This window comes from Eumetopias jubatus, unplaced genomic scaffold (genome assembly GCF_037043125.1).
Source record: "Eumetopias jubatus isolate StellerSeaLion01/CBP00866 unplaced genomic scaffold, mEumJub1_p1.0 scaffold_7, whole genome shotgun sequence".
In the NCBI taxonomy this organism is placed as follows: domain Eukaryota; kingdom Metazoa; phylum Chordata; class Mammalia; order Carnivora; family Otariidae; genus Eumetopias; species Eumetopias jubatus.
This window is the reverse complement of record NW_028274813.1, coordinates 72777827-72805385: the sequence shown is the minus strand read 5'-3', so window position 1 is coordinate 72805385 and position 27559 is coordinate 72777827. Positions and strand designations below refer to the sequence as shown.

Genomic DNA, 27559 nt, shown 5'->3' with positions numbered 1-27559 from the left:
CATCACTTTGGGGAACAGCTATGGCCCAACAAGTCCAGAAATAGATATTTACTGAAGAGAAATGAAAACACAGACCAACAAATGACCCATACAAAAATGTTTATTGTGGGCTTATTCATATTTGCCACAAACTGGAAATGACACAAACGTCCATCAACAGAATAGGTAACAATTAATGGTATGTAAGGAATCTTACTCTACAATAGAAAAGAATGAACCACTGACTGATACACACAACAATAGAATGGATCTCTAAAATCTACAGTAACTGACAGAAGCCAGACCCTTCCTCCCAGACCAAATATGATTCCATTTATATGAAATTCAAGAACAGAAAAAACGACTTTGACTGGAGAGGGTCACAGGGGACTTCCTAGGGTGAAATAAATGTTCTCGATTTTGTTTGGGTGGTGATTACATGGGTATATAAAATACTCAGACTCATTGAAATGCACGTATAGGGACTGTGCATTGTTTTGTAAATAAGTTATACTTCAATAAGAAAGAACCAAAATAAATAAAACAACCCATACATGGAGAAATGTGCACCTGAATAATTACAGAGCTGGATGAATTGTCACTTACTGGAAACACCCAGGTAACCAGCACCAATATGGAAAAACAGGGCATCACCCATGTGTCAGGCCACTCCTGTACCTGCCCCCTGTCTCTACCACCCTCGGTAACCACTATCCTGACATTGACTGCACAGAATAGTTTTCTCTGCTTTTGTATTCTATGTAAACAGAATCATTTAGCATGTAGTCTTATAGCTGGCTTCTTTTATACAATCTTACCTTTGTGAGATTTATTCCTAAAATTATGTGTAGCTGTGGAGATATTTATTCTGAGAACTGTATTTTGTATAATCATCTCATTTGTATATATTTATCCTCTCAGCATTTTAAGGTCCAGCTAGTCTTTGTTGCTTCCTAGTCTCAGGCGGTTGTCGGAAGGGTTGGGAGTATACTGTAATCACAGCAGACAGACCACAGCTGTTCTGTAGCAACTAAAAATTATAAATAAATTTCTGCAACACTTACAGAAAGCTGGACAAATTAATTTTCTCTGTACACATTTTATTTTACTGTGGCTCACTATTTTTTATAGAGGTATAATTTTTTTCTACAATGAAATGCATAGATCAGTCCAGTGTGTCTTGATAGTTATATATATCTAAGGAACAAAACAATTTATAAAACATTTCCTTCACCTCAGAAGTCCCCTTGTGCCTCCTTCCAGTCAAACCCCTCCTCCTAGAGACAACCATTTTCTGATAGTTGGACCATCCTGGACTCCTAAAAAATTCTATTTTCTCATAATATAACATGGATGTTAGATGTCACTAAATTGATACATTCACTTAGGGAAGAGAAAATAAATAGGTGATTAAAAGCTGCAGTTGACTGAATCACAGTCATAAATCAGCACACTGATGCCAAGCAAATCAGTCACCAACTTCCACGCTGTGAAAATACAAAGCTATTGAGCTACTGTTTCCAGTGAAATCCTCTGAGCTGCAGCAGAGAGCTGAAGAGATATTTGCAATTTTTGAATGGCTACATTTTTGATATAAGAAAATAAGAATTCATGGTCTGGTGCATCTGACCTTATTTCGACTGGAGGGTGCAATATTCGAAAGCAAGATTTTTCTAACACACTTACTATTGACTGCTGTTAGACACGTGATGCTGGACAATTTTTGTCAATCAGGAAACTTACTGTTGTAGCATTAAACAGACAAGAAACTTTATCCAGTGGAAATTTCCTTAGAAACCAATGCCTTGGAGTATAGGAAGAAAAGTTATGACAATTGAGAGTGAATAGTTTTATCTTCTTGTCTAGAAGAAAAATCTGTGAGTATATTTTACTGCAGATTTTGGCTGGAGGCATAAAAATAAAAGCATACTCTATACAAAAAGATGGATGACTATTTGTCCTCAGAAGTCACCATAATCATAAGAAATTGTATTTGTTTTGAAACTTACCAGTCCATCGTAGATGCACTGGTTGAAGATGGCAAACGGTTGAATTAATACTAATGTCCTACAATTCCATTTAACTCATACACATGTCCAGATATAATGGTTGTGAATTAAATTACAAAAAGACTAAATAAACAAGTTAGACTCTCCCACCATGTAAACAAGCCACAGCATGACACAAGCCCATGGATAACAAGCTGCATTTCCTGTTGTGGCACAGAAGCTTCTTATAGCTCAGTCATGGTGTGTGCGCCCTGTGAGGCACAGGGCGGGTGTTTAGACCTGAATCTGAGACAGAGCAAGCACATTCACTCAGAGGAAGCACTTCCAACATGCTGCTCCCTAGCCTGCTGAGAGTAGTCATAGCCTCCATCTGCCTTGGTAAGGCTAAGAAGGATGGCCATAGACACAGACTCAAGCTCCTCTGAGTCCTGAGTCCGGGAGTAAAGACAGGTGGGGTTATTACTGTCTGGTGGGGTTTAGGAGAGGGAATAATGGGCAGGGGAATCAGAACTCTCAGTCCTACATGAGTTCCTTAAAACCCTAGGGATACTACCAGAAGAATCAGCTTAATTATCTCTTTTTTCTTTTTGCAGGATCCGGCATGACACAGAAGGTAACTCAAGCCCAGCCTGCCATTTCTACGCTGGAGAATGAGGCTGTGACCTTGGATTGTGTATACGAAGTTAGTGGTTCTAGTTATTATTTATTCTGGTACAAACAACCACCAAGTGGGGAAATGATTTTCCTTATTCATCAGGAGTCATACAGGGAGCAGAATGCAACAGAGGGTCGGTATTCTCTGAACTTCCAGAAATCAGACCGTTCCATCAGCCTCACCATCACGGCATTACAACCTGTGGACTCAGCAGTGTACTTCTGTGCTCTGAGAGACACCACAGTGATGCAGCACCGGTGGGAGCCCCACAAAAACCTCAGATCTCCACAGGAGGCACCCCCCACCTCTGAACACCTGGGAGAGTGGCAGAGTGGAAGGAAGAAGCAGGAGCTGTGCCTGGGGTGGTGGGGGTTCTGAGGTGAATGCTTCACTCGAAGGAAAATGCGATTTCTCTGGCTCAGAGAACATATCGAACAGTGTCATTCAACAAAAGCATCTTTATCTTCAATTCTTTACCTTGCAGGAGATCATTTAGCAAAAGATTAAAAAAAAAAAAACTTGGTGGTGATGACTACATTAAAATGGAAGACCCAAAATCTAAATGGCTTCCCTGTTTCGACCCGTAGTGCCAAAAGTGGTCATACGGTGCCCAAATCTGTCCTGGTGTTGTAAAAGGGACTCTAGGAAGCGTCATTTGAAGGATTTAGTGTTTTCCACAGCCTGAAGCTGAGTCTGCTGCTCTGTCTGTCATATGGATGCACTTTTGCTCTGCAGAGGGCCCCCCTCCTTATGTCCTCTTCTGGTCACTACATGCTCTTCCAGGGAAACCACAATCCCATAGATAGATTCGTTTTGTCCGGTTTTGAACTTTATATAAACAAAAGACTAAAGTTTGTATTTTTTCTATCCTATCTGGATTCTTCTCTTAATATTCTATTTCTGAGATTCAGCCATGTTGCATACAGTTTAGTTTCTTTTCACTGCTGTGTTAGTACACTACCGGTTAGCCATCTCCTACTTAAATGGTTATTTGGATTTTTCTAGTCCTTGGCTATTATCAACAGTGCTGTATGAATATTTTTATAGTGTTCTTTGGTGAACATAATTACATACTGCTTTTGGCATATATGTTGGAATTTCTGGATTAAAGGGTCTAGATACATCTGGCTTCAATTCCTCCACTAGTTAAGGCATCAGAAAGAGTATGAACAACCTCTGTGTTGTAGATCAACAGAAATTTTCGGTACTCATCATAGCTGATCTCTCAGAAACTTTTGACACTGAGTTGTGACCACTTACTCTTGTGATCACTTACTCTTAAAACTTTCTCTCCTTTTTCTCTGATGAACCACTTTGACACCTGTGCACACTCTCATCTCCCTTCCAATCACTAGCTGTTGGAAGTCCTCAAGGGTTAGCCCTGGGCCACCTCCTCTCCTTATGTTATTCTCTCTCTCTATATATGACATTTTATTCATGTCTCTATGACTCACATATGTATATCTCTGTACCAGGTCTCACCATCTACTTTCTCTTACTTTACACTCAGTTAAAAAAAGTATGTCACTGGGATGTCATGTATATACACAGGTAAAAATAACAGAATAGTCAGCACCCTGGACATAGACATAGTAAACTGAGAGAAATTGTTGTTGCAACCTAGCGTGACCCTCTAAATCCTCCAAACTCCATGACACTCATTTCAGGCTTTCTGAGCAATCTCTTGATTCTCCCTTAATGTGGCTGGAGGAAGATTGGAAATAGCACAACACCAGAGATTCACTCCTATTCTCTCCAACCCCTTAGGGAATTCTCAGTTTTCTCATATATCTCATATGTCTGGATAATAGGCTAAGGAAAGTTTAACAGTTGGGTTTTGTATATGTTTTGCAAGCATCCTCAAGCCTGTGTTGTGGTCTCTCTAAGTGTGTTCTCACGTATTGAGAGCTTTCTCCAAAGACCAAGACAAAAAGAAACATTGTAATTAATATAGACATATGTCTATATCTATGTGTATATATATATATATTTTTTTTAAAATTCCTGTTATACCCATAACTGTGAGCTCCATAGAGTAAGGAAACCTGTATGTATTACACATTACACAGTACTTGGCACATAGTGGTTGCATATTAAATATTTATCCGTTGAAGAATAAATTGACAACATCAACAGATACTGAGCTTCTATCATTTGGATGCCATTAGATAAGTATGGATTAATTATTTCTTGTATTTGCCCATTTCTATGACCATGAGAACACTCCTTCTGTTTGCATGTGCCATAAATTCCCTTTCTGTTTCTACAGATTTTTCTCATATGACACTATTTCCGGGTTTGCAATTTAGATGGTCTCTACCTTGTTGGCATAGATGGAGGCATCTTCATCACCTGAGTGAGGATATAGAAAGGATACCTGGATGTCTCTCATATATGTATGCTGATTCCTCTTGGTTTAGGCTAGAGATGACATCCCTCTGATTTATCGCTTCTCTGGTTTGATCTCCAAAGGATTTGAGTCTCAAATATTTACCGTGGCTGGAGATATGCTTCCTGTAATACTATGGGTGGTGATGGCAGGGGGTGAGTGGTCCAGGCTGAAAGAAAATCACAGTTAACTCAGTTTTCTCTGTGTCCCCATACCTTTCAATTTCATCCTAATTTCGGGAACACAAATGAAATGACCTTTATACAATAGGTGTTCTCCATACACTAGATACTGCCCTTGTGTATAATTGGATTGAGTCAAATGATCTATTGCCAATTGTCTTTACCATCGCCATGGCGTGCTCTGCTTCACTGTATATTTTTTCTCTCAAGTCTAGTGACCTAGTTGATTTACTTAGCTTTTGGGTAGACATTCCTACCACTGGAAGTCCTAATCTAAGACTTAAGGAAAATGAGCCCGTTTTTCTAATTTCCTGATTCTGGTTCCAAGGGCTGAATTATTTCAATCAAGAATACTTTAAAGCTCCTGGATTCTTAGCCCTTAAGAAAACTTTTAAGAAGCTATTATCTTCAGTTGTAATATTGGTCTTTTTAAAATCCTCTCATGAGAGCAAAATCACCCCTGACCCTGGGATGGTAGGAAAAAGCATCACTACATCCTGGAGGAACTGAGCTATTTGGCCTTGGAAATGTGTCTGTGGAAAAAGATAGATAAAAACATGGAGTTTTAGCTAAAAGTAATAATAAAGAAGAGAGGTTTTTCATTCTTGGGACCATTTGTAGAGAATATTCTTTTCTTCCAGAAACATGTGTCCAATTACCAGGAAAGAACTTAAACACAGGAAGGAGAATCTCACTTTTAGTTCAGCTTAAAGTTTGGCTTTAAAGATGATAGATGGGCATTTTTCTCAGAGAATTTTAAAATTTAAAAGAATGCGAATGTTAGGAAATATTACAGTTATCCTTTGTCGTAACATAGGTGTAACCACTTAGCAAATTTATACTAGAAAACATTTCAGAGGCTGATGAGTTTAGGAGGGGTTGGTTTGGGAATCATATTTTTAAATTTACCTTTTAGGTAGAGAAATCATGGTAAGTATAAAAGAAGAAATTTGCAGACTCACTCCTCTGTGAGAAGTCTTCAACTTACATTTTGGTTATGCTGCTTTGAGCTAGTTACATGATCAAAGTGAATAGGTAAAGCTTAAGACAAAGATAAGGACACATTCCTCTTTTTAAAAGAATCTTTAAAAAATTATAAAACTTAACTCAAAATGGATCATGGACTTAAATGCAAAATGTAAAATATGAAACTTTCAGAAGAAAACATAGGAGAAAATCTTTAAGACCTGGGGCTAGATTTGACAATAAAGTTCTAAGATTTGACACTAAAAGTATCACGCGCACACACATGCACACACATACTGGACTACATCAAAATTAAAACCTTTTCCTCTGCAAAATACCCTGTAAAGAATATGAAAAGATAAACTACAGACTGGGAGTAAACATTTACACACCATGGATCTGGCACAGGGCTTATATCTAGAATATATAATGAACCCTTATATCTCAACGGTAAAAAGAAAAATAGAAAAAGGGAAAAAGGGTCGAACAGATATTTCACCAAAGAGAACGCACAGATTGCAAATAAGCACATGAAAAGATGTTCAACATGATTATCCATCAGACAAACGCAAATTATAACCACAATGAAATATCATTACATACCACAGTGGCTAAAATAAAAAAAGAGTGATAACACCAAATACTGGCAAACATGTGGGGAAACTGGATCATTTAGAAATTGCTAGTGGGGATGTAAAATGGTAAGGCCCTCTGGAAAATAGTTTGGTAGTTTCATAAAAACTAAATATGCTTTACCGTATAATCCAGCGATTGCACACTTGGGCACTTATCTTAGAGAAATGAAAACTTATATTCACACAAAAACCTGTACATGGATATTCATAGCGCTTTATTCATAACAACCAAAATTTGGAAAAACTCAAATGTCCTTCGATGGGTGACTGATTAAGCAAACTGTGGCACATCCATACCATGGAATACTACTCAGAAATAAAAAGGAACCAACAGGTTGGAAATACACAATAACTTGAATAGATCTCATGCTTTTATTACTCACGTGGGGTGAAAAAAAAATCTCAAAAAGTTATGACTATACAAATCTATTTATAGAGCATTATTGAAATAAAATGGTAGGGATGAAGAACAGATTAGTGATTGTCAGAGCTTAATGACATCATGCTACAAAAGGGGGTAGCATGAGGAAGCCTTGGGGTAGGAAATCATTGTGCATCTTGATTGTGGCAGAGGATCTATACATATAATACACATGAATTCATGTATCTGTAAATATATAAAATTGCATAGAACTATACACACACACATACACACACACTCAAATGAGTGCATGCAACACTGTGGAAATCTAAATAAGCTCTGTGGATTGTACCAATGTTAATTTCTTGGTTTAGATATCACTGGAGCAGACTGGGTGAAAGTACATGTGACCTCCCTGTATGTTTTTTGAAGCTTCCGTGAATCTATAATCATTTAAAATTTCAAATATTTTTTAAATATTTTATTATTTATTTATTTATTTATTTATTTATTTATTTAGAGACCACACTCTCACATAAGTGGGGGGAGGGGCAGAGGGAGAGAGATACTCTGAAGCAGACTCCCAGTTGAGTGCAGAGCCGGATGCGGGGCTCCATCCCATGACCCTGAGATCATCACCTGAGCTGAAACCAAGAGCTGGACGCTTAGCCAACTGAACCACCCAGGTGTTCCCCAAAATTTAAAATATTTTTAAAAATTTAACAAAATTCCCATCAAACATGTAGCACTGGGTGATATACACAAACAATGAATCTAGGACCACTACATCAAAAACTAATGATGTACTGTATGGTGACTAATATAACATAATAAAAAAAATGAATTACTAGAAAAATAAAATAAAATAAATCAAACTCAACAACTGTGAATCATCTCCTTTGGCTCTGTTACACATCACATATTCAGCTCCCCAGTTCTTGCAGTTCCAATCCTGCACAGAGCTCCTGCACTAATCTTGCAGTTATCTTTTCACTTTCTTTCTGAGGCACACATATTCAGTGACAGGGAAAAACTGTCTTTTATATATGATTTGTAAGAGTCAGAGTTTGCTAAGTGTAGTTAGAATAAATTTTATCAGTAAATGATAAATTGTATACAAGTTAGTGCAATGATTTTTAGATCACTAAGAAATTATCCAACTCTCAAAGAAAAAGCAAAAAAATGAACATTGTACTGTTAGTACTACAAATTCTGTGTAGCTCATATTTTTTGGTTACTGAGTGAGAGGACAGATGGAGTGACATCAAAGCAGTGCATCTGAGAGCTGATTTTTTTTCTGGTGTGCAAAGCATGCTATTTGGACAAGTCTGGAGAGAACTATACAAACGGTGGTTAACTGAACAAGATAATGCATTTTCAATGACAAAATCCAATGGAGTGTCATAGAATCAAACAATTAGGCATTACTAGTTTTGCCATAGATATCCTAGCCTAATTTCAATATTAGCATTGATTAGTATTTCAATATTAGTATTAGTATTGAAATATTATGTTACCCTCTAAATTCAATAGCTCTTATTTTTTGTAGTAATGTGAGCACTGTCTAGAACATGATTACTTTGAAATTTTTACATATCTTTTTAAAACCAGACATGCTGCTTCTAAAACTCAAGTGAGGATGAAATATGCAGGAAATCAGAATCAAGTTTGCAACAGAAGAATAATGGGAATTGGGTGGACCCAAAACTCTATCATACTTCAAATAATATTTTAAAGCTGGAATAATTAAAAATAGTACTAGCAAATGTAGAACCAGAGAGACTATGGAAGAGAAAAGAGAAGACAAAAATAGAAACAAATTACAAATAGGAAATTACTATACCACACAGGTAATGCTTAGCAGAGAGAAAACAATGGAGCAGCAGATAATGTTGGGGCAGTTGTCTAGCCACCTAAAAAAAATTGGCCCCTAAACTTACTCTTAGGTCAAAGTAATTCCACGTGGTAGACTGAAAATACTAAATTTTAAACATAATAGGAAATTTCAGAATTTTTTAAAAGCAATCTTGGAATCAAGACTTTCTAAGCATGCCTCAGATTTCAAATTTCAGGCAAAATAAACAATAAATAAGAGCACATCAAAGCAAACATTGCTACATGGCAAAAACATCAAAAAGCCAAAATCAAATACCAAAATGGAATAAAAAGATTAAAAAACAGGGAAAATGTAACTTTCCTATATAAAGAGCTTTTTAAAATTAATAAGTAGATTAACTCTCCAAAAAAATTGCACCAATAATAGCTAATATTAATCAAGTATATTTGCTATGTCCTAGCCATTATTCTAATTGTATATAACTATATATATGTATGTAATCTATCTATGTCAATACATATTTCAAATGATACAGCAATTCTAGAAGGTATGTACTATTTTTTCTCTACTATTTAGAAAATCAGGGAAAAGCAGGCTCTCCGCTGAGCAAGGAGTCCAAGACTGGGTTCAATTGCAGGACGCTGGGATCATGACTTGAGCTGAAGGAGGATGCCCAACCTACTGAGCCACCCAGACCCCCAGAACACTTACTTTTACTGTATGTCATTTATTTATGTAAAATGTTTGTGATTTACATGGGTAATAGTTACCCTCCCCCAACACACACACAGTGACTTTCTGATTCCTTTGAGGTCTAGAAATGGAGAGGTCTTTTTTCCCCTCTGTTATGTTCTTCCCTCCTTCCTATAACTCTCAAGTTTGTGACCCTGCGTTTTGGTCACACCTGGTCCCTGTAGCCAGGCATAAAATTATTTGAAGAAATGGATTTCTTATATTCCCTATTTCCAATCAGTGAGGTTTTCAGACCTAGCCACACCCTATTTGGTTTCCCTCTTTTTGAGCTCTAGTCCTTTTAAGATGTCACCTGCTGAGATTCTTATATATTATACAGAGAAACACAATCCATTACACCTATACTTGGGTCCAACTCTTTTATAACCTCTGGTAGCAGTTTAAAGGCCATTCAAGGAACAATGAAAGAATTAAAAGTATAAGTAAGGGAAAGCTTTTCTGACTATTACTTTGAACCTCATGGATACTATGCTCACCAAAAGCAAAATGTCCATCCATCAATCTTTTCTTTGTAGGCTGCATAAAGTGGGTGCTGTGAGATTGTGTCGTTGACCAGGAGGTGGCAGTGGTTCTATTCCTCTCCTTCCTTGAATTCTTAAAACATCAAAAGCATGAAATTTACTTTTGATTGACTGAGACACTAACAGAAAGGCTCTCTCCTGCGTCAGAGAACAAGAGCCAAGACCCAGAGACAGCGCCTCTGAGAAGATTTGGAATCCTTAGAAATTGTACCAAGACTCAAACGTCAGGATGGAGAACATGCTGGAATGTACGTTCATAGTTTTGTGGCTTCAGCTTGGCAGTAAGTTGGAGGTTAAGAGAGGAGAACCACCAAGAACACATTTATCCAAAGCTGGGGAGAAGAGATAGGGGTTCCGTGTCAGCTCACCCCGGGGTTTTTTCTTGTCGGAATTTTTCAAAACTGCTGTACCAAAGGCTTTGTATCATTTCTGATTTTGTTTTCCTCAACAAGGTTGAGTGGAGAAGACCACGTGGAGCAGAGTCCTCAGACCCTGAGACTTCAGGAGGGAGACAGTATCAGCCTTAACTGCAGTTAACACGGTCAGCTACTCTAAAGGGCTACAGTGGTATAGGCAGGATCCCAGGCAAGGCCCGGAAGTCCTCTTCCTCCTATATTCAGTTGGTGATAAGAAGCAGAAAGAAAGACTAAAAGCCACACTATTAAAGGAGGGAAGTTCTCTGCACGTCGAAGCCTCTAAACCTGAAGACTCAACCAATTACCTCTGCGCTGTGGAGACACAGTGCTCCCAGGCAGCCCCAGCCTGCACCCAAACCCTGCAGATGCACTCTGGAATAAGGGCATCTCTGCTGTTTCTCCTCCTCAAAGAAGTACTTACTTAGCATTCAGAGCCTCTTTCCAAGTGGTCTATGGAGAACAAAGTCTTGTGACACAGCTAGATGGCACAGATTACTGTTCCTTCTGTCCGGGTATCCTGGACAGTCTCCTTTGTGTGTTCCTGCATCAGTCTGCTCTTTATAACAGCCCAGGGTTTCCCTTACATGGATACAGAAGGGATAGCTGTGCAAATGGACAGCCTTGGTTTCTTGTTTTGGGTCACTTGAAAAGAGACTGCCCAGGAGTACACACTCTTCCCAGAAATTTTTTTTTAAAGTATTTTACATTCTCTTCTAATAATCTGGTCACATCTCTATTAAGTGAATCTTTTCCATTTTAATATAGTCTTCTTGAAGCCCACATCTCCACCAGCCATATTTTTACATTTCTCTTCTCCTTAATTACCAAATTAATGGAAAGAATTGTCTGTACTCACTGTGTCCATTTCCTCAACCCCCATTCTTCACCCCCACTGGAATCCGGTCTCTCTTAGCATCACTCCAACGGAATCTTTTGCCTTCACTCCCATGGCTTTGCTGTTGTTAAAACCAATGGATGGTTGCTTTATGCAGTCCTCATCTTGTCTGAAATTCTCAGTGGTCTCTCCTCCCTTCTTTTTAAAAATAAATGTTCTTTTTTTTACTAAGATCATACTTCCTATATTTACAAAATCAAATAACACCCTTTTTGGGGTCCCACTCCTCCACAATACTCCAGTCCTGCTCCCTGATGGCATTGCTTTTAATTCTCAAGTGGTGGCAGTGACGTTTACTTCAATATTTTTAAAGGCTGTTACTTTGGGGCGCCTGAGCGGCTCAGTCGGTTAAGCATCCGAGGTTAAGTATCTGACTCTCGGTTTAGGCTCAGGTCATGATCTCGGGGGTCATGAGATCAAGCCCCACATGGGGCTCTCTGCTCATCGGAGAATCTGCTTCCCCTCTCTCCCTCTCCCTCTGTCCCTTCCCCCATTCATGCACATTTTCTCTCTCTCCCTCTCTCAAATAAATAAATAAATAAATCTTTTAAAAAATGCTGTTTCTTTGTTTTCTCTCTCTTTTTTATAATTGAGTTATAACACATATAATCAAGAGCACAAAACTTAAACCTACAGCTCAATTAAACTTGTTTATAGCTATGTAATACCGTCCAGATCTACACAGCGAGCATTTCTGTTGCTCCAGAAGATTTTTCACTTGCCCCTTCCAATTCAACAGCCCTTCTTTCCACTCTCCACCTTGAGTAACCACTGCTCTGAATTCTGTCATCTATTCTTGAACTTCACGTGCCTAGAATTGTGCAGGATGGTGCAGTATGTATTCTCATATCTGGTTTTCTTCACTCACCATATTATCTTTGCAATTCACTGATGTTGCTTGTTCTTCCCTATTGATGTGTAGAGTTTCTTTGTCTGAATAAACAATTTATTTACCCATTCTCCTTGAAATAGACATTTGAGTTGTTTGGATTGTTTAGAGTTTGGTGTCATTATGAAAAAGTCTACTAGAAATAGTCATTTAAATGTCATTTGATGGACATATGAACCTCATTACTTTTGGATAATTCCACTGGAATGGATTTACTGGGTCATAGACTAGGCATATTTTTAGCTTTCACGGCTGTTGGTAAACATTTTTACAAAGAATTGAACCAACTTAAAATCTTATGAGCAACATGTGAAAGTTCCAGTTACTCCATATTCTCACCAAAAAGTGGTATATGAGTTTTCATTTTGTTTTTAATGTAAGCCATTCTGGTGACGTATAGTGGTATCCCATAAAATTATGGTTTTAATTTGCTTCTCCTGAGGAATAATGATGCTGAGCACCTTTTTATATGCGCATTGGCCATCTGGATATTCTTTTGTATCCAGTATCTGTTCAATTCTTTTGCCCATTTGTACGATCGTTACCCACATGCATGCGTCCTTTATATATTCTGGCTATGGGCTCCTGTTAAAATTTTGTACTGTGAATTCTCTCCTAATTTGTTGCTTGGCTCTTCACTTTCATAATGATGTCCTTTGAGGTACAGAAGCTCCCAGTTTTAATAAAATCCGGCTAATCATTTTTTCCCATACTGGTTAATATATTTTGTGTGTCCTGTTGAAAAATCTTTGCCTACTTCAAGGCATGGACATGTTTTTTCATTTAGGTCCATATTCCACCTCATGCCAATATTTGTGATAATATGCAATAGGTGTCAAGGTTCTAATTGCTTCATAACCATTAAGTGAAAAGATCATCCTATCTCTCCTAGAATTGCAGTGGCATTTTTATCACACATCAAGTGACCATACACTGTTTATCATCATTCCACTCGTATGATAATGTGTTTATTCATGTGGTTTTATAGTAAGATTTGAAACTCATTGTGTTTTTCCTTCATCTTTGTCCTTCTCCATATTATTTTATCTACTCTAGGTCCTTTGCAATTCTACACAAACTTTAGAACCGATTCCTAAATTCTAAATCCTTTTCAATTTCCACAAAATTTCTGTTGCAATTTTTGTTGGTTTTTCATTAAATCTATGAGATCATTTTGGGGAGAATCGATTTCTTAGCCATTTTGAGTTTCATGTCATAAATATAGACTATCAATTTATTTAGGTCACCTTCCATTTCTCTAAGCAATGGTTTCAATTTTTAATGTAGTGATCTTGCACTTCCTATGTCAGTATAGAAATCCCATGCAATTTTTAAAATGTTATTTTCCAGTTGTTGCTAGTGTATAGAAATACAACTGGTTTTTATATATTGACCGTATATTCACTGAACTTGCTAAATTTAGTAGTTAATTCTAATCACTTGTGAATTTGTTTGGATTTTCTACCTCCATAATCATGCACCTGCAAATAAAGAAAGTTTCATTTCTTTGTTTACAGTCTTTATTATTTATTTCCCTTGCCTTATTTGCCAGACTTTATGGCAGGGCTAGCTTCCTGGGAATATTGAGATCTGCTTATTATTACAGGTCAGCAAAGGTTGAAAAATGCAAAGGATATAAACAGAATGAGTGGAGTCTGGAGGCCTGCCTTTTAAGTTAGACCAACGACTAATCTCCTCCTCATAAATGGACTCTGAACAACAGAATCAGCTGTCCCATCCCTCCCTTGTGGGAAGGGGGTGGGGGAAGGCCTAGAAATAAGGGAAGCAGAAGTGGAAGCTTCCTGATCTAGAGAGAGAGACAGAAGTATTCTTTTATCCACATCACCTGGTTTTGTTCAATTTTAGCCCATTGGGTTTATAGCTTTACAGTTTGACCAACATATTCAGGTCAAGAGATCAGAAAATAATCCTGGGATTCTTGTTTTGACCTGCCCTCATTTTGCCATCCCCATTGTGACCATTATTGTCTTTATTATCATTTATTGAACCCTTAGCACATGCCAAGTGCGTTGCCCAGCACTCTGCTTACTCATTTCATAATCCAAAAACTGTGAAGTAATATTAACACATCCTCAGATAAGGAAACTGAGGCATAAGTGGGTTGAAAGATGAAGGAATTTCTGAAAGTAAAATGTTGCAAGCACCATAACAGGAGATTAAAAAATAAGAATTGTGAGCTAAGAAGCTGGACAGTACTTCTCAAATGTTCTGGAGGTTTAAGAATCACATGAAGATTTATTTCAAAAGTGCAACTCCAATTCTGATCAATAGATTCTGAGTGAGTAGGTCTGGCATGAGATCAGGGGCCGCTTTTTTCGTGAGTTATTGATGATTTGGTCTCAAGTGACTGGGAGATCTTACTTTGAAAACCACTGCTGTTGGGAGGCTGCTGGCTTTCAGGAGGATGGGTGATGCAGACCTGCAAGTATTGGGGGTTAACGTAGATGAGAGGTGCTGAGGAACCCTCGAATCCCACCTTGGCATGCCTGGATGCAGCTCACACCTTATTTCTGGTTAAGCCATACCCTATTTTAGTTAGTAGAAAATTTCCTTTTTAATAATAAAAAGGTAATAATATTTTTTTCAGCAACAAAAAGAAATTTATCCATGGTTTGAAAAGCAACAGAGAGGAGTAAGAGATAGACAAGCCTTTTGGTTATAGACTTAACCAGAAAAAAACGCCAAAACAACTTATTTCACTCTCCAACATGGATAAAAGTCTACTCATTCTTTATTTTTTTTAAGATTTATTTATTTATTTGAGGGGGGCGGCAGAGGGAGAGGGAGAGAGAGAATATCCAGCAGAATCTGCACTGAGCACAGAGCCCAACTCACGGCCTGAGATCATGACCTGAGCTGAAATCAAGCATTGGATACTTAACCGACTGAGCCACCCAGGCGCCCTCATTCTTCATTTTTAATTAAAAATTAAAACCTCTCTATATGTTAAAGGTCACAAGTCAATTATCCCTTAATATTTTCTCCTCTCTTCCAAAATTTAAATATATTACATTTAATTTATTTTAATTAATCTTTTTACTCTCTCTGGATTCTTTACAACATTTTAACTTCATATCAAAGAAAGCTGGTTACAACACTGATAAAGAGCTGCTTGCTGCAGAATATAGCACAATAGTTTTCTAATCTCTGCCTTTATAGTTCTCCTAATAATTTCCAGTAGAGACCACAAGATGACTCATAACCATCTCATGACCATGTTTAATCTTCTGTCATAGCCTCATAGCCAGGTTTTCCCTTTCCAATATTTATGGTGAATTTTGGTGAGTGTGAGGTCTATTATTTAATTTCGTCCCCAAACTTACTTAATATTAATGGGACATTCTTAATATTCCTAGTATTATTGGAGTATATAAGATACATTTATTTGTATATTTATAATCCATATTATATTTCTATATCCATATATATTTATATAATAAATAATTTTGGGATATATAATATATAATTATGAGATATATTTATATATTATGTAATGTATAAGTATGAGACTATATGTGTATATATTTTCATGCTGTCTTTTGAAGAGTTAGAAACTTTATTTAAACTCACCTGGGGCACCTGGCTGGCACAGTTGCTTAAACCACGGGCTCTTGGTTTAGGCTCAAGTCATGATCTCAGCATGGTGAGATAAAGCCCCACATAGGGCTCCACTCAGTGCAGAGTCTGCTTGAGAGTTTCTCCCTCCCTCTCCCTCTGCCCTCCCCCTGCTTGCACTCTCTCTCTCTAAAATAAATAAAATCTTTTAAAAAAATAAAATAAAGAATCATCTATAGAATTAAATATTATTTTTCCAGTTGGATGAATAGGATGTACTGGAGGGCATTTTCCATTGTCACAAATTTGGCCACTAGGACCCAAAACTAGGGACCAAGAAACCTTAAGCATCCACCATTTTCCATTAAGAAAGGCTTACAGCCAGATACTCCCCCTAGGATTTATGAAGAAGTGAGCAAACAAGATCTATATCCCCCAACCTCCAATCTTCACCCCCCCTTAGCTGATGTGAGGAATGGGAGGAACCAAGAGAAGAAAAAGTGTTCCCCTTTCCCCAAAAGTCACTTGAGGAGTCAATACCATCCCCCCAAATGACTTTTAAAGACAAAGTCACCTGAATAAAAAGGAAAATTGCATGGCATTCTGTTTTTGCATATCTGCTTCTGATTGTGATCTCTTTTATACCAACCTGCTTAACAGAAGACAAGGAAATTGGAGAAAAATGGTGGCGTGGGGAGGGGTGGCAACAGGGCTGCCTGGGTTTCTCCATTAGGCTTGGTGAAGAAGAGCGAGTGTTCTCCTGGGCAAGTGGCACCTCTGAAGGCAGCAGGGCCTGCACTGTCCTTACAGTGCTCCAGGCAGAAGAAAAGAGAGAGCAAGAAGCTGAGGAGAATGCCCCTGCGTGGGGACCCTCTGGGAGGGGACCACTGGAGAGGGAAGAACCCAGACTTGAGGAGTCCCCTCTGGGTCCCCTGGTGCTCTCCCTCTTGGGGATGCCTGCCCCTCAGAAGCCATCTAGAAAAAAGGAGATGGGAATGAACAGAGAAGCCAAGCTGACCTCACTGTAGCCAGGAGTCAAGACTCAAGTTCAGAGAGCAAAGGAGAGATGGCAATCAGTGGAAGATATAAACAGGGCTGCAATGAGATTTACAACTGAAAATGGCCCAGAGGTTTTGCCGTTTTCTTTCCAGGATGTCTTTAAGAGAATAAGGTCCAGCATCCATCCGAAGCACCCATTAATACTTTAAGCCTCTTTGCTTGTCTTTGATACTCTTTCTTCTCCGCTTAGAAAATCTTTGCTTCACCCAGAAAATGTTGATTTTGTCTTGGTAAGTAAACTTGCATTATATCATCGTATCATCCTCTAAGTCTGCAGTTGATTTCAGATCCTTTCATTTGCCTATAGGGTTGAAACTTTTGAAATAAAATGGCAAGAAAGGCATCTGTATTTTCTTTTTCCAGTTGTATGTCCCGTCCTTGAAGTGATGAGCTGACAATTACCCCGCTGCCTGAAAGAAAGATCATGTGGTTTTTTAACAATGAAAAGAAAAAAAAGCAAAAACTCTTAATATTGCAAAAATTGTCCTGTCCCACATGGCGATCATTCTGAAACCACAAATGACCAAAATTGAAGTCCTTTCTTCAACATCATAAACACATCTCAGCAATTCTCCTCCATGTCTAGAAAGCAACTTTACTAAAGCAGGTTGGTGGACTCACCCGGGGTGGGAAAGAAGGCCTTCCTGTGTTCAGTCACAAAAGCGGGATGGATGCTCTATTGTCAACAGCATCCCTGATCAGTTGGGGGAGAGAGTGTTTGGCTAGCATTCAATGTCGAGGTTGTGCAGAGCTGTGACAAATGATATATTTTATTCTCTTCGTTATAAGCAGAACAGTCTGTGCACAGCGTCCAACATTCAGTGATTCCTGGTCTTGTCCCAATCCATTATGAAAGGTTTTCTTTCCACTTAAAATAGGATGACAGAAGAAGACGGGAAGTGTAAAACAGGAAGTTTTCAAGCCTAAATAATCTATTTTTGTCAATTTTTTGTAGTGATAGAGAAAAGTAGAATTTTGTGGGGGTGGGAAGGAAATTATTTTACTCAATCTATTTCAGTTCTCTTAAATTTGGGAAGATCACGGGAAAAAGTTTTCAAGGTCACTCTCTCCTTCTTACAGAGCTTTCTTCTCCTCGCTCCTTTCTGTCCTCCGCTGTAGGTCAGCTGTGTGTGACCATGAAACACACACACAGAGAATGGGGAAGGCGGCTTTTGAGCAGGGTTTGTGGAATATAAAAGGGGGTGCCATTCCAGGTCTCTTGTTTTCTTTATACCAACACGTGAAGTCTCTGAATGCCCTCCTAGAGATACATGATCCCTGAAGGCATTTTAGGAGACCAGAGACTCAGAAAACTTGGCTTCTAGATCAGGCTCTGACCTTCACCTTCCCAGTCCCTTTGAACACTTCGCTTTCCACATCTGAGTCTCTTTTGCTCGTTCTTGTCATTTAGACGGGCTTTCTTGGTCCTCTCATGTATATTACTTGGTGGTTTTCCTGAACTAAAGAAAAATCCTCTGAAGTCCCCGGACCATCAGTTATGGATAAGATATATTCTCTCTCTTGGGTTGTAAAAAAGCGGTAAGAAAAGGATTCTGGGTGGATGCTGTCCTTAATGTTCTTATTTTCCTCTTTCAGACTCATCCTCTTAGAGTTTAAAATTCATAAATGCTCTCGAGAGAACCCCTGGGTTAAGAGTTTATCATGTTTTTACCCTGGCTCCAGGGACATCACTAAACCGGGGAGATGCGTCAACCGAGAAGCTACCATCTCACAGCTGACTAGAGGCCTGGAATTCCCCAGCGTGACAGCGGCCAAGTGAGGGGCTGCAGTGACTCAGCTGAGTGTCTGTTCTCTTACCTCTTACCTGATGGGTGAGAAATGATATAAAGGGACTTTCCAAGAAGGTGTGAGCTGAGAGAAGCCAGCACTTCAGGGCTGAAGTGGCAAGGGGCGGGAGCAGTTCTAGGAACCTAAAGAAAGCAACTGCAAGTGGATAGTAAACATTTAGATTTCTTTTCTGATATAAGCATTTGTACTCTACATTTTTCTCTATGCATGGATATTTTGCAGTCTACACATTTGGTATTTAAAACTTTGTTGTCACTCAGGAGGAGGAGAGAGAAGCATTTCCCTGGCAATGCTGGGGTGGGTCTTCAGATGGCAGTGTTTCCATTTCTACCTCCTTCTCTGTGCAGATCGGTATGTGTGTGTGCTTGGTGGGGGGGTGAGTGCGTGCATGTGTGCGTGTGAGCGTGTGACCTTTCTCTGATTGGCTGGGCTGACGTGCTGTTTCCCATAGATGTTTGAACATAGGAGGTAGAAAAGGAGATTCTTTATCTTGTGAGCCCTTGTCAATATTCCAGACACAAGAACAAGTTCTTAGTGACTCTAAGTGACAGAAAGAATGGACAAATCCCTGGGCTTGCTCATCCTTTGGTTACAACTAGACTGTGAGTTAAAGGGATTTGGAAATGGGCAAAGAACAGACAGACCCCAGGGCATTTCTCTTCGGGGAAGAAAAAGAAAGATAAGGAGTTGTACCAGTGTGATGTTTTGCGTAGATTGAAAAAGCAAAATCAAAAGTAATTTCCAAAGAAGAGTTAACCACTAACCAGTCCCTCTGTCTGTGTTCTTTTTCTGGACAGGGGTGAGCAGTAAACAGGAGGTGAAGCAGATTCCTGAAGCTCTGAATATCTGCGAACAGGACAGTGTGGTTCTCAACTGCAGTTACACAGATGGCGCTCTTTATTCCCTTCAGTGGTTTAGGCAGGACCCCGGGAAAGGGCTCACATTCCTGTTGTTAATTCAGTCAAATCAGAGAGAACTAACAAGTGGAAGAATTAAAGTCTTGTTGGATACATCGGCAAGACAGAGCACTTTATACATTGCAGCTTCTCAGCTCAGTGACTCAGCCACCTACCTCTGTGCGGTGAGGCACAGTGCTCAACAGGCTCCTGTCACCGATACCCAAACTCTGCAGCTGGGGCTCCAGTTACGTGTTCTGTCTTGAAGCTGAGGAACCTTTCTCTATCCAGGGGTTTTCTAAATTGATTCTCTCCCAAGATAGAAGCAATTAAGTATGCAAAACCTCATCTATATATGGATCTATACATATATACGTATGTGTACATACACATACATATATAAGTACATACACATATGTATCTGAAGTTAAATTTGGCCTTTAGTTTTTTATCAACTTCAGTTTAAATAATAGCTTTACTGAGATTAATTCACATGCCATACAATTCACTCTTTTAAAATGAACCATTAAGTGGCATCTGGTACATTCACAGTGTTGTGTAACCACCACCTCTATCTAGTTTCAAAACTTTGTCATCACCCGGAAAAGAAACCACATAACCATTAAGCGGTTACTCACCATTCTCCCCTCCCCCCAGCCCCTGGTAACCTGCTTTCTGTCTCTTTGGTTTTACCTATTCTGCTCATTTCATGTAAATGGAATCATACTGCCTTTTGGGTATAGCTTCGTTCACTTAGCATACTCTTTTGGAGGTCCATCCGACTTAGGACCAGCTGGAGAAAGATGGGTATTCACCACTACCCAATCACATAGGATGCCCTACTTCTAGTTAGCCGGTTACATCTTCTCCATTTTTCCCTTGTTTTGCTAGAAGTTTGCCAGTTTTACTGATCTTTTTAAAGAACCAGCTCTTTGTTTTATTGATTTTCTCTACTGTTTTTCCATTTTCTATTTCATTGATTTCCACCTCTATTATTTCCTTCCTTACACTTGTTTTGGATTGATTGTTCTCCTCTTTTTCTGGGTTTTTGAGGCGAGCCCTTAGATGATTGACTTGAGACTTTTATTCTTTTCTAATATTTGCGTTTAGTGCTATAAATTTCCTTCTCAGCACTACTTTGGCTAAGTCCCACAAATTTGGATATGTTGTATTTTCATTTCCATTCAGTTCAATATACACTGATTTCCTTGGAGACATTCTTTGTGAGCCTTAGATTGAGAAGTGTGTTGTTTAGTTGTTAAGTATTTGGAGATTTTCCTGTTATCTTTCTGTTACTTATTTATAGTTTCATTCTATTGTGGTCAGAGAACACAAACTTAATGATTTTAATTCTTTTACATTACACTTGCTGAAGTTTGCTTTATGGCTCAAGATATGGTCTTACTTGGTATGTATTTCATGGGCACTTGAAACCAATGTGTGTTCTGCTGTTATTGGGTAGGGTGTTGATGGGTAGAGCTGGCTATTAGAGTCTGCTGGTTTGTGGTGTTGTTGAGTTCTTCTATATCCTTGCTGATTTTCTGGCTAGTTGTTCTTTCTTGTGGAGAGAGGGGTATTAAAGTCTCTAACAATAATTCTAGATTTGTCTATTTCTCCCTTTAGTCCAGTCAGGTTTTGTTCCACTTATTTTTCAGCTCTGTTGGTGGGTGCATACACATTTAGGATTGCTATGTCTTCTTGGCAGTTTATCCTTTTTATCAGTATGGAAGATTCCTCTCTGTTCCTGGTAATTTTCTTTGTTCAGAAGTCTATCTACTTATCTGTTAATAAAGCCATTATTCCTCTCCTTTGATTAATGATCACATGATATATCTTTTTCCATCCTTTTACATTCAACATACCTGTGTCATTTAAAATGAATTTCCTGTACACAGTTATAATTGGGTTATGTTTTTTAATCCATTTTTATTTTAACTGTCTTTTCATCGGTATATGCAGAGCAGTCTCTGTATCTTAATTGATGTATTTATATAATTTGATTTTAATTTCATTGATATTTTGTGGCTTAATCTGCATTTTATTTATTTATTTTCTTATTCTTATTGTTTTTTGTTTTCCTGTGTTCTTTCCTTTTAATTTCTGTGAGTTATTTGGCATTTTCTAGAATTCAATTTTAATTTATCTACAGTGTTTTAGATGTATCTTCCTGTATAGCCTTTTTTAATGGTTGCTCTAAGTACTAACAGAGTCTACTAGTGATGTCATTTCACCAATTTGAATGAAGTCTAAAAACACTGTCTCCTTTTTACACCCATTTATCCTCCGTTATTCATAATATAATTTTATTTAATATTTCTTCTATATATATTTAGAACATTAGACAGTGTTATAATTTTTGCTTAATCCATTAAATGTAATTTAGGAAACTGAAGAGGAAAAGGAAAGCCTAATGAATTTATCCATATTTTTGTTTACTGTGTTCATTTTTTCTTTCTGGTGTTCCAAGATTCCCTCCTTTATCATTTTTTTTCTCTTCTATATTGACAGCTCTTCTCCTTCAGCAATTGAAAAATATTGGGTTACTTCCTTCTGGCTTTCTTGGTTTCTGTTGAGAAATACACTGTCCTTGGAATTGTTTTTCCCTTGAGTAAGATGTCATTTTTCTAGCTGCCTTCAAAATTCCTTTCTTTCTTGGTTTCTTTCTTTGTTGTCAGATTTTACTGTGATGTGTTTGAGTATGAATTTCTTTGTTGTTTTCTGATTATTGTGCTTTAGCTTCTTGAATCTGTAGCTTTATGTCTCCTAATAAATTTGTAAGTTTTCGACCATTACTTCCTTGAGATTTTTTAGCTCTACTCTCTCTTTTCTCTCCTCCTGGGATTCTAATAATTCAGATATTGGACCTTTTGGCTTAGTCCTACAGGTCTCTGAGGCTCTGATCACTTTTTTCGGTCTGTTTTTCTCTGTTGCTCAAATGGGCAGTTTCTATGGTTTTATCTTCTTGTTCATTGATTCTCTCCTCTGCTGCTGTACTCATCGCTGAGTTTTATTATTTTTTTATTTTCAGTTCTAAAACTTCCATTTAGTTCCTTCTTATATTTCTTTGCTCAGTCTTTCTCTTTTTTTAAATTCATTTTGAACATGTTTATAGTTGCTTGTTGAAGCACTTTTTATGATGGCTGTTTTAAAACCTTTGTCAGATAATTCTAACGTCTGCATCAGCCTGGTGTTGGTATTGGTTGCATTTCTCATTCAGGTTGAAATTTTCCTTGTTCCTTCTATGATGAGTGATGTTTAGTTGCAGCCAGGATATTTTGAGTATTATGCTGAGGGACTGTGGAGCTTATTGAATACTTTTTTTTTTAATGTTATGTTAATCACCATACATTACATCATTAGTTTTTGATGTAGTGTTCCATGAGTCATTGTTTGCGTATAACACCCAGTACTCCATTCAGTATGTGCCCCTTTAATACCCATCACCAGGCTAACCCATCCCCCCGCCAGAACCCTCAGTTTGTTTTTCAGAGTCCATAGTCTCTCATGGTTCATCTCCCCCTCCGATTCCCAGCACCTTCATTTTTCCCTTCCTGCTATCTTCTTCTTCTTCTTTTTTTTTTTAACATATCATGTATTATTTGTTTCAGAGGTACAGGTCTGTGATTCAACAGTCTTACACAATTCACAGCACTCACCATAGCCCATACTTTCCCCAATGTCTCTCACCCGGCCCCCCATCCCTTCCACCCCCCACAACTCCAGCAATCCTCTGTTTGTTACTGAGATTAAGAATTCCTCATAGTAGTGGGATCATATGATACATGTCTTTCTCTGATTGACATTTCGCTCAGCATAATACTCTCCAGTTCCATCCACATCGTTGCAAATGGCAAAATTTCATTCCTTTTGATGGCTGCATAATATTCCATTGTATATATATACCACATCTTCTTTATCCATTCATCTGTCGATGGACATCTTGGCTCTTTCCACAGTTTGGCTATTGCGGACATTGCTGCTATAAACATCAGGGTGCACATACCCCTTCGGATCCCTACATGTGTATCTTTGGGGTAAATACCCAGTAGTGCAATTGTTGGGTCATAGGGTAGCTCTATTTTCAACTTTTTGAGGAACCTCCATACTGTTTTCCAGAGTGGCTGCACCAGCTTGCATTCCCACCAACAGTGTAGGAGAGTTCCCCTTTCTCCACAACCCCACCAACATCTGTTGTTTCCTGACTTGTTAATTTTAGCTATTCTGACTGGTGTGAGGTGGTATCTCATTGAGGTTTTGATTTGGATTTCTCTGATGCCGAGGGATGTTGAGCACTTTTTCATGTGTCTGTTGGCCATTTGGATGTCTTTGCAAAAATGTCTGTTCATGTCTTCTGCCCATTTCTTGATTGGATCATTTGTTCTTTGGGTGTTGAGTTTGATAAGTTATTTATAGATTTTGGATACTAGCCCTTTATCTGATATGTCATTTGCAAATATCTTCTCCCATTCTGTCAGTTGTCTTTTGGTTTTGTTGGCTGTTTCTTTTGCTGTGCAAAAGTTTTTTATCTTGATGAAGTCCCAATAGTTCATTTTTGCCCTTGCTTCCCTTGCCTTTGGTGATGTTTCTAGGAAGAAGTTGCTGTAGCTGAGGTCAAAGAGGTTGCTGCCTGTGTTTTCCTCTAGGATTTTGATGGACTCCTGTCTCACATTTAAGTCTTTCAACCATTTTGAGTCTATTTTTGTGTGTGGTGTAAGGAAATGGTCCAGTTTCATTCTTCTGCATGTGGCTGTCCAATTTTCCCAACACCATTTCTTGAAGAGACTGTCCTTTTTCATTGGACCAAATGGGTTTCACAGATATATTCAGAACATTCCACCCCAAAGCAATGGAATACATATTCTTCTCTAGTCCCCATGGAACATTCTCAAGAATAGATCACATCCTAGGTCACAAATCAGGTCTCAATCAGTACCAAAAGATTGGGATCATTCCCTGCATATTTTTGGACCACAATGCTTTGAAACTAGAACTCAATCACAAGAGGAAAGTCGGAAAGAACTCAAATACATGGAAGCTAAAGAGCATCCTACTAAAGAATGAATGGGTCAATCAGGAAAATAAAGAAGAATTAAAAAAATTAATGGAAACCAATGAAAATGAAAACACAACTGTTCAAAATCTTTGGGATACAGCAAAGGCAGTCCTGAGAGGATAGTATATAGCAATACAAGCCTTTCTCAAGAAACAAGAAAGGTCTCAAATACACAACCTAACCCTACACCTAAAGGAGCTAGAGAAAGAACAGCAAATAAAGCCTAAACCCAGCAGGAGAAGAGAAATAATAAAGATCAGAGCAGAAATCAATGAAATAGAAACCAAAAGAACAGTAGAACAGATCAACAAGACTAGGAGCTGGTTCTTTGAAAGAATTAACAAGATTGATAAACCCCTGGCCAGACTTATCAAAAAGAAAAGAGAAAAGACCCAAATCAACAAAATCATGAACGAAAGAGGAGAGATCACAACCAACACCAAAGAAATACAAACAATTATAAGAACATATTATGAGCAACTCTGTGCCAGCAAATTAGATAACCTGGAAGAAATGGGTGCATTCCTAGAGATGTATCAACTACCAAAACTGAACCAGGAAGAAATAGAAAACTTGAACAGACCTATAACCACTAAGGAAATTGAAGTAGTCATCAAAAATCTCCCAACAAACAAAAGCCCAGGGCCAGATGTCTTCCCAGGGGAATTCTACCAAACATTTTAAGAAGAATTAATACCTATTCTCCTGAAACTGTTCCAAAAAAATAGAAATGGAAGGAAAACTTCCAAACTCATTTTATGAGGCCACCATTACCCTGATCCCGAAACCAGACAAAGACCCCATCAAAAAGGAGTATTACAGACCAATATCCTTGATGAACATGGATGCAAAAATTCTCACCAAAATACTAGCCAATAGGATCCAACAGTACATTAAAAGGATTATTTACCATGACCAAGTGGGATTTATCCCTGGGCTGCAAGGTTGGTTCAACATCCGCAAATCAATCAATGTGATACAATACACTAACAAAAGAAAGAACAAGAATCATATGATCCTCTCAATAGATGCAGAAAAAGCATTTGACAAAGTACAGCATCCTTTCTTGATCAAAACTCTTCAGAGTATAGGGGTAGAGGGTACCTACCTCAATATCATAAAAGCCATCTATGAAAAACCTAGAGCGAATATCATTCTTAATGGGGAAAATCTTTTCCCCTAAGGTCTCAGCTTTTCCCCTAAGGTCAGGAACGCAGCAGGGATGTCCACTATCACCACTGCTATTCAACATAGTATTAGAAGTCCTAGCCACAGCAATCAGACAACAAAAAGAAATCAAAGGCATCCAAATTGGCAAAGAGGAAGTCAAAGTCTCACTCTTTGCAGATGATATGATAGTGTATGTGGAAAACCCAAAAGACTCCACCCCAAAACTGCTAGAACTCATACAGGAATTCAGTAAAGTAGCAGGATATAAAATCAATGCACAGTAATCAGTGGCATTCCTATACACCAACAACAAGACAGAAGAGAGACAAATCAAGGAGTCGATCCCATTTACAATTGCACCCAAAACCATAAGATACCTAGGAATAAATTTAACCAAAGAGGCAAAGGATCTGTACTCAGAAAACTATAAAATGCTCATGAAAGAAATTGAAGAAGACACAAAGAAATGGAAAAACGTTCCATGCTCATGGATTGAAAGAGCAAACATTGTGAAGATGTCAATGCTACCTAGAGCAATCTACACATTCAATGCAATCCCCATCAAAATACCATCCACTTTTTTCAAAGAAATGGAACAAATAATCCTAAAATTTGTATGGAACCAGAAGAGACCCCGAATAGCCAGAGGAATATTGAAAAAGAAAAGCAAAGCTGGCGGCATCACAATTCCGGACTTCCAGCTCTATTACAAGGCTGTCATCATCAAGACAGTATGGTACTGGCACAAAAACAGACACATAGATCAATGGAACAGAGTTGAGAGCCCAGAAATGGACCCTCAACTCTATGGTCAACTCATCTTCCACAAAGCAGGAAAGAATGTCCAATGGAATAAAGACAGTCTCTTCAACAAATGGTGTTGGGAAAATTGGACAGCCACATGCAGAAGAATGAAACTGGACCATTTCCTTACACCACACACAAAAATAGACTCCAAATGGTTGAAAGACCTAAACGTGAGACAGGAGTCCATCAAAATCCTAAAGAAGAACACAGGCAGCAACCTCTTCGACCTCAGCCACAGCAACTTCTTCCTAGAAACATCACCAAAGGCAAGGGAAGCAAGGGCAAAAATGAACTACTGGGATTTCATCAAGATAAAAAGCTTTTGCACAGCAAAAGAAACAGCCAACAAAACCAAAAGACAACCGACAGAATGGGAGAAAATATTTGCAAATGACATATCAGATAAAGGGCTAGTATCCAAAATCTATAAAGAACTTATCAAACTCAACACCCAAAGAACAAATAATCCAGTCAAGAAATGGGCAGAAGACGTGAACAGACATTTTTCCAAAGACATCCAAATGGCCAACAGACACATGAAAAAGTGTTCAACATCGCTCGGCATCAGGGAAATCCAAATCAAAACCTCAATGAGATACCACCTCACACCCGTCAGAATGGCTAGAATTAACAAGTCAGGAAACGACAGATGTTGGCAGGGATGTGGAGAAAGGGGAACCCTCCTACACTCACTGTTGGTGG

At 38.4% G+C, this 27559-nt stretch overlaps 1 long non-coding RNA gene across 1 annotated transcript; it reads left to right on the top strand.

The window, feature by feature from the left end:
• The first annotated feature begins 2219 nt into the window (after nucleotides 1–2219).
• Nucleotides 2220–2670, top strand: LOC114217864 (uncharacterized). The gene is made up of 2 exons (XR_015768527.1): nucleotides 2220–2366; nucleotides 2582–2670. It is a non-coding gene; the product is annotated as an uncharacterized LOC114217864 (long non-coding RNA).
• Nucleotides 2671–27559: the final 24889 nt, after the last annotated feature.